The sequence below is a fragment of the Pelobates fuscus genome, chromosome 7 (assembly GCF_036172605.1).
Source record: "Pelobates fuscus isolate aPelFus1 chromosome 7, aPelFus1.pri, whole genome shotgun sequence".
Lineage (NCBI taxonomy): Eukaryota > Metazoa > Chordata > Amphibia > Anura > Pelobatidae > Pelobates > Pelobates fuscus.
In genome coordinates, this window is record NC_086323.1 from 101,401,554 (window position 1) to 101,410,577 (window position 9,024).

Sequence of the window (9,024 nt, forward strand, 5' to 3'; positions counted from 1 at the left end):
TTTCCCACAGACTTCTGAGCACTCAAGCTTCAGCCTGCTTCACGTTCTCCTATCGTTATTGGAGTAATTCATACTCATTAACCCTTCAGTCTCCAGCTGATACGTTTTTAAGCTAAATCAAATCTCTGCAGGTTAAATTCCATTACTTTTCCTCTATTGAATTATTGCTGCAATTCAATTGTATAATATAGTCTAAGAATCCACTCACCAATACTGCAGCATTTAAAGATACAGTACCTATGTTTTCTCCAATCAAAATATTAAAGACACAGTACCAGTGAATTCTCTAGTGAACTGTCATCTCTTTATTTTCCTCAAATATTTCACATTCACATCTATTTAGACTGAAATCTGCAGTTGAGCTCCATCTCAATCTATGTGAATGTGACACCTAGTCTTATACTCGAGTCAATAAGTTTTCCCATTTTTGGGGGGTAAAATTAGGGGCCTCAGCTTATATTCGGGTCGGCTTATACTCGAGTATATACGGTACATATCATAAATCATTGTATTCAGCTTTATAAGGAATTTATTTATAGCCATGTATGAGCAGAGTCTTCAAGTACCAACGTAGAGAAGAAGGCATTGCAAGCAATTTAAAAACATTGTTAAAAGGTGCATATAGATGGCAGTCGAGTATTGCAATTGAAAGAGTACCATTTTCCATCTGTACAAAAAAGAAGTAAAAGAAAGTCTCAGTAAAAAAAAAGGGGGGCATGTCTGTGTCCCCATGTCTCCCAGTCCCTTAGTGTCTGTGTCCCCATGTCTCCCAGTGTCCCCATGTCACTAGGCAGCAAGGGGCAGGAGGGGTCTGCAAGGAGTAGGAAGGGTTTGCAAGGAGTAGGAAGGGGCAGCAAGGAAAAAGCAAGGAGAAAGAAGGGGCAGAAAGGAGTAGGAAGGGTCTGAAGGAAGCAGGAAGGGGCAGCAAGGAGCAGGAAGGGGCAGCAAGGAGAAAGAAGGGGCAGCAAGGAGAAAGAAGGGGCAGCAAGGAGAAAGAAGGGGCAGCAAGGAGAAAGAAGGGGCAGCAAGGAGCAGGAAGGGGCAGAAAGAATCAGAAGGAACAGAAAGGGTCAGCAAGGGGCTGCAATAAGCTGGAAGGAGCAGCAAGAAGCAGGAAGGGCAGCAAGAAGCAGGAAGGGATCAGAAAGAGAAAGGAGCAGAAGGGCGCAAAATAAGCAGAAAGTAGCAGAAAGGTAAAGGAGCCTCAGAAGAAAAAGAAGACTGTGTAAATTGAAGGAGAAGAAAATGAGATTGGAGCACTTCATTCTGGACACCACATCATAAGGCGTTGGTACCTGGGCCTGGCAGGGAAACTTTGGCCCTTCTCATCTCCTCAGGTGTCATGCCAAAAAGCATGAGTTGGTGTTTGATGTGTGTTGATATATGTTGAGTTGTTTTTTTGTAAACCTTGGGATGACACTTATTGTGGTCTTTGATCTGGCACCATTGTAGAAAATAATCCAGGCACTCCAAATAGTTCCAAACGATAGGCAATTTTTATTGGACCCAAGAACCACACAACGTTTCGACCCCTTAGGGCCTTTATCAAGCTTGATATCAAGCTTGATAAAGGCCCCAAGGGGTTGAAATGTTGTGTGGTTCTTGGGTCCAATAAAAATTGTCTATCGTTTGGAACAATTTGGAGTGCCTGGATTATTTTCTACAATTATACTTCTTTTATGGTCTCTTTGGTACTGGGACTGATCCAGCAGCACCCTGAGAGTCCAAATCGAAGGGTTGAGTGCAGTTCCACCATCTATATATCAATATTTGATCTGGCACAAGGCCTAGACCGTAAAACATCTAGATAGCCATCACCAGAGCTGGACACAAGGAATTGCATAGAGTGGGCAATAAACTGCCAGACCAACCCCCTCTAATCCCCCCCAGGGGCCTGCCCACTGAGCAACAACTAGTTTAGGTATATAGTGAGGGTGCTGGACTATACAGGGAGTTCTTCATTTTTTTCTTTGGTCAGCAACTTCTAAGAGACCTATACCATCTAAGACTCCCACAGGAATTCTATATGGGGTAAATATATGTAAGGAATTTCTTGTGTTTTCTCCTATTTTATTTTATGTACTGTTTTGCAATTTGTTATCTGTATGTCATTTTTTTTCTGTATTTTGTACTCAGCAGTGTGAATCTTTTTTGTCAGATTAAGTGTTTACTTAATCAGCTTGTGTCTCTGTTCTCTATGAGCTTCACTCTCCAGAGGAAAGCTCAGGTAAACACGTTACCAAAAAGGGTTAATAATATGTGTTTGATCAGTAAAAGTATAACTGTGATTCTATAATTCTCCTGTGTGTGGGGTAACCTAAGACGCCCGGGTTTAAAGTCTTGGTGGAGGCAGTAAAGTGTGTACTAGGGGGTTAGTGTAGAAGGGATTGCAGGGGTTAATTGAGTGGTTGCTGGGACTAGCAACAGGTAACCAGGGGTCTGTTATCATTATCCCTGTCACTTCCACACTCTCCCTACTTTCTCAGCAGGGCCTATAGCCCACGCTCGTGACACCAGGTAAAAACAATATCAGTGTTAATGTGTTCACTTTTATTTACGGAGTGTCAGGAAACACAGAGGGCTGCTGGGTAGGGGTGCCGCTGATTGGCTATAGGGTCAGCTGGCACTCTAAGCCAATCAGTAGCTCCCCATTCATAAAAACGTAAAACATTTTTATGAATCGGGAACTAGCGATTGACCAGCTGACCACTCTAGCCAATCAGCGGCACCCATTCTTAACGTCAATCTGCACTTCCTGACTCTCTGTTTCAGAAGCTGAATACCACTGAGCGACCTGGAGATCTGGAGCTGAAGGAAGCCTTTGGGGTAAACCATTTGAGAGAGGTTTAACCCCTTATAGGAAAGAGAGCACCCAGGGTCTTCCTGGCATCATAGCATTTTCATTTAGATGAAGTTGTTATGGTGACCAGAATGTTCCTGTAATTTGATTAAAGGAACAATATAGTGTCAGGAATACAAACATATATTCCTGACACCATAGTTGTGAAAACGCTATTCATCCTTGCTTTATGTGAAAATGACTATGCTCCTTCCCTTTCATGACACTGTCAAAAAGGGGCCAAGCATGGATGTCATTACAATTATGCCCCCCCTCCCCCCTGGAAATATTCAGACGCCCATGCTCAGGGTCCCCATGTTCCCCAGTGTCCCAATGTCTCAGCGTCCCTCGGAGCTGCTGTCTGGACTCTCTGTGCAGAGCGGCTCCCCCGCGGATCAGTGAGTAGAGAGATGCAGGGAGGGAGATGCCGTAACTTCTTAACACTGCCTCTCTCCACACAAACAACGACCCCTACTGGCCGGTGCTGGTATTGCAGAATAATCTCTGTTTATACTGAGACAGACATTTGTATTGCCGGTATTACTGTAATACCGGCACCGGCTAGGCAGCCTCAAATACCTGAAAAATACTTCTGAGAAATACCTGGCAACCCTAAGAAATACATGAGAAATACCTGGCAACCCTAAGAGTAGTGAGTAAAAAATAAAAAATAAAAAATATATATATATATTTTTTTATTTAAATCAATGGGCCTATTCCATGGGCCTGGGCCTGGAGCTGCAGCTCCATCCGACCCTATGTTAATCCGGCCCTGGCGGGAGGGAGAGGGGACCTGCAGTGCCACGAAAACGGATTGTTTTCCTGGCACTGGAGTGTCCCTTTAAGATAAAACATTTTGATATAGAACGACCATGTCCTGAGTATTAGGGGGATTTTTCTGACTGTTGAGGGTCTTGCCTGGTAAGATTACAAACTGTTTTAGGGGACACTAACAGACCATCATTCCAAAGCAGTCACCTGATTTGCTCCCTGGGCATTGTGGGTGTTGTAGTTAAGCAATAGCAGAAGGCCTACCATTTGCTCAGCATTGCCTTAGGAATGTATTTTAGAAATCTTAAATGTTTTCTGGATTACTCCGAGCCACATGTGGTTTGCGGTTCCTGCTGCCTGTTATGCCTTCAAGGAATAGTAGGAGTTTCCAATTTCATGTGGTTTTTCCTAATAATGAGAAATGATTTTGTGTTCAGGAGGGATACATTCATGTAGATATGATTGAAGTGATATTTTCCAAAGTGAAAGCTGAAATGGACAAACATAAATATAAAGAGAGAGAGTGCTTAATCTTCACGTTCACTTGAAGTACTATAGGTATGTTTATGCTTCTTTTTCGCTCTTGATCTAACTATGTTTAAAGTGGAATGCACTAATCCCCTATATATATGTATACATATTGCATTACATAGTAAGTGTCAAGTGGTCTCAGATATTTCTCAATGTATGTGTTCTTTTAATAGTATTTCCATAATAAATCATATGGCCTCTGCATAGCTGAGAGTCTGCGCTCATGTACTCAAACTTCTCACACATAACAAAATCACCAATCACATACTGTATAAACATATATAATTATCCACAGACATACAACTAATTACTCATACACATACATACATACATGCGCAGAGAAAGACACACAACCTTTCATACAGGCACACACACATAAATAGTCACTTTCATTTCTTGGGGAGGAGGGGGAGGGGTAGCTGAAGGACTTCCCCCTAAAAGGGCCACCTGGGTCAATGTACCCACACATCCCCTACAGTCTGGCCCTGATCTGAATCCATATAGAGTTTCATGGAATTCTGTCCATTTTGTCGTCATCGTTGTTGTATGTTTTTGAGGTATCTTTGTTTTGTTTTCCTGGATCTCATTACTTAATGGAACACTATAGGGCCAGGAACACAAACATGTATTCCTGACCCTATAGTGCTAAAACCACCATCTAGCCACTCATGTCGCCCTAAATATAGAAAAATCATACTTGTATTCAAGCCTGAAGCTGTAGCTCAGCAAGCTGTCTGCTGACATCATCAGAAGTGGTGGCCTGATCCAATCACAGTGCTTTTCCATAGGATTGGCAGAGACTGACAAAGAGACAGATCAGGGGCAGAGCCAGGATGATTCAAACACAGCCATGGCCAATCAGCATCTCCTCATAGAGATGAATTGAATCAAGGAATCTCTATGAGGAAAGTTCAGAGTCTGCATGCAGAGGGAGGAGACACTGAATGTTTGGATGCATTTTAGACAGCCATGACCCAGGAAGAATCTCTAACATCAATCTAAGGAGTGGCCACTGAAGTTACCACTAGGCTGTAATGTAAACACTACACTTTCTCTGAAAAGACCGTGTTTACAGCAAAAAGCCTGAAGGGAATGATTCTACTCACCAGAATAAATTCAGTAAACTGTAGTTGTTCTAGTGACTATAGTGTCCCTTTAAAAGTTAACATGTTGTTATATTGTAAATATAATCTGAGTAGAGATTTATCTTGTTCAGATAATAACACCTCTCTACTTACGCATTTGCCTCAATAGTTTCCTAAAGGAGTGAAACAGCAACTGGAAAGACTCCTGCTTTAACTGCTTCCCATATACAGACAGTAGTGAGAGTCATTTCCAGAGATGGAAATATCAGAGATTCTCATGATACAGTGTTACACGTTTGTTCCGCACGATGCATTCTGTTACAGCTGGGTTAAAGGGTTAATCGGTAAGGCGAGAGTGAGACAGTCTCTAGGCTGAGGGTAAACTAATAGGTTTCCTGAGCAGTTAACAAGGACATAAGAACTAGTGAGGTATTTGTGAGCCATGTGAGTGAATGATGTAGCTGGTGTTCTTTGGAATGCAGATCATGTTATGAGCAAGCGTAGGCTGGAGGCCCGGCGATGAAAGCATGCATTGCAAATGTTACGCAACTGACCATTTTACTGACTGGTTGGATCATCCTGGCCCTAAATGTACCAGAACTTTCAGATATCTGACTTACATTAATTCACCTATAGTAAAGGGTAATGCATACATTTAAGATTGAAAAATATATATAATTTAAAAAATATATATATATAAATATGTCTAATCAAGTGGTTTAAATCTTTGATTAAAGTTACTTATAAAAATAAAAAATTAAGGAGTCGAGGTGTATAATATTGTTTAGGTTATTTTCACCTAAATTCTGTATATTAGACGTTAACTCCGTCATCTTGCTGTTCATTGTATCAAATGCTGTGAGTTTTATTTTCTAAACAGACAATTGTAGTGAACTGAACACCAAATTAGAATTAGAAATGTAGGATGAAATAGTTAAGCTGTGAATAGAGCAGATTTGGAGAGTTCTTCCAAATCAGTTGTTTAAGCCTAAAATTTGCCATTTGATTCCAAATTCACTACATTTTACTGTTTAGTGACCACTCCTATAACCCATCTAATGAATATTTTTTTATCCAGGATGAACTTTATGGTTAGACAAAATATATAAAATTGCATTGCATTACAGACTGAACAATCCTTTTCGTACGTTTTCATAAATATGACAAAATCAAATGTATCACTGAAAACATTTTGCCTCTCAATGCTTTTCTATGGAAAAACATTTTACTGGCTGAGATTATAAAGACTTATCCACTCTGGGTTGGAAGGGACAGTAAGCACCCTGGCATGGCAATTCTCATTTTAGTAAATAACCTTGATAGATAACAATTATTGAATGTATTAAGAGTGGAGGGTCTGTAAAAAAAACACCTGAAACACTTTTGTTTATCTTTTTGGACCTTTTGAACTGTATATTTGGTGCAGCCTGGTTTTGTATTTTGTGTTGTTTTATTTACTGCTTATTGGTTTGAAATACAAAGTTTATGTATTTGATGCAATGATATAATTCTCTAGCTGAAAATTCCTTCGGAATTCCTTTTACTAAATGCTTTCCTGTTTGGGGAGATCTCCCTTATTAATTAGTCATTTCCAAGTGTCAAGTTGGTAGGACAGTTGCTCCCCGAGCTGCTGTCAAACCACTTTTCACATCAAAATGCCCAAGTGCACAGCACTTTAATTCTTCTTTTAACACATCTATTATTTTTGTGTACTTGTGTCTATTGCCGATGTTAAGCGCCCATTGAGCCTGGTGCTAACAATTATAATGGGCCACTCCTTCCCCCCTCCTTCCACCTACTGCATATATTGGCTGAGTAGGCATCTGACATCTAGTTAGGAAGGTGCCTACTCTGCCTTACTGAATTAGCATTACATCAGGGGCACCCTAAGGTGGCCACCTCCAGGGTCCCCTGTGACAGGGCTCCTCTCTGCGTGACTGCGTCCCACACCTTCAGGCGCCTGGGCGCAGTGCACCAATGTTCCCACCGAGGATCTTACCTGTGTGAACGCATGACTGTAGGGGGGGGGGGGGGGTCCAGCTTTTGAGCCGTAGACCCAGGAAGCACAATGTCTTGGGCCGGCCTTGGGTGGAATCAGAAACATATGAAAAGTCTGAACTGGATACTAAAAAATTTTAATCCCACTACTGGACAGGGCCTCATTATTGAAACTGCCCACTGAATGCAGGATGGTTGGGAGAAATGTGTTATTACCAAACTCAATAGATAAAATAGTAAGTTGTTGTTGGTAAGAAAATGCTTGGCAGCTGCACGGTTTAAACAGGTGGTATTTGTAGTGAATGAACCAGGTGAGAGGTTAGAGTTAACTGTGAGGGTATCAAAGGCTTAGGATTAAACTACAAATCACAAAAGCAAAATATGTAAGGGTCAATTTGGTTCCATTCACAGAGGACAGAGTTGTCTAACTAGTGGCTCACATAACCAATTCATTCAGGAGATTTATACTAATTCTTCAAATTCCATAGGTTCATTTGTAGTAGATCAAATGTCCCTCCAATCCAACAGCTGCATGGTGTATGACTACACTATAACCACTGGAACATCATTACATTACGATTAGGACGGCAGCAACATTGATGCTCAAGATTTTAATATCGAACTTTGACTGTACTGTTTTAGGATGGATGCCACTTTCACCTAAATGTCTAACCCTTACTCTAATTCTAGCCTCAATTTGTTTGGCAAGAGAAAGCCTTTATATAGAGATAACTGTCACTTGTACTATGTTCGGATGCTTATACAGCTGACAGAGAGAGGCTGTGTGTTTGGAATATCTTACATCAGTATTCTGTGACCCTGTGTCAGAAGGTCTGGCATTCCTAGACTGATGCAAAGTAGTGAGAAACTGATGTAAATCCTTGGCTCAGTTGCAGAGAGTAGAGAACAAGTGCTGGTGGTGGCGGGAATTCTGGGTAAATCTGACCATCCACAAATCAATGCAACACAAGGAATAAACGTTATTCAGTGACAGATTTGCATGCTACTGATTAGCAGCCTTCAGTAATGAACACCTCAATGAACACAGGGTCACGAATCTGCAGTCAGTTTGGGACAAAATGCTAGAGCAATGTAGAGTAAAAATATCCAGACATTCCATTGGTTTCCACTGTGATCGCACTAAAGAACTACACTAGTTTTGCATGTTTTAAATTACCGTTATAAATTCATTTACTGTTTAATAGACAACGCAGAAATTGGCACAAAGAAAATGTAATTTAAATAGACAGAATATATAATACAAAAAGTAACTCGAAAGGATAACATTACAGAAAAATCGCGAAATAATAAAATAGTAATAAAAGAGCATCGGTATTTATAATTCACATTTGAAAATTTCCAGAATAAAAGTTAAATTATTCAGAAATTATTTGGTTACTCACCAGAACTTTGATCTCTAATGTTAAATCAATTCAAAGTGCTAATGTAAACTAAATAGCACTAACTAGTAGTCCAGTAATTGTTTGAACTAAAGTAGGCTTTCTGCCCTGTAGTTCTTCTAACCTACCCTGACCAGACGTAGATAGGAAATTCTTTGGTAGTCAGTGTTCATGAAGGACCACTCACTGCTGTGTAAATATACACGAACAGGGTTATTCACAATTGTGAGAGTTTAAATAGAATTTTATAATTTAAGGCCACAGTAGACAAACTGAACCCTAGCTCACTTAGAGAATGTTTCCATGTAAACACAATAGTCACCAAAACTACTTTAGCTTAATGAAGCAGTTTTGGTGTATAGATCATGCCTCTGATTCTGATGCTCAATTCTCTGCCATG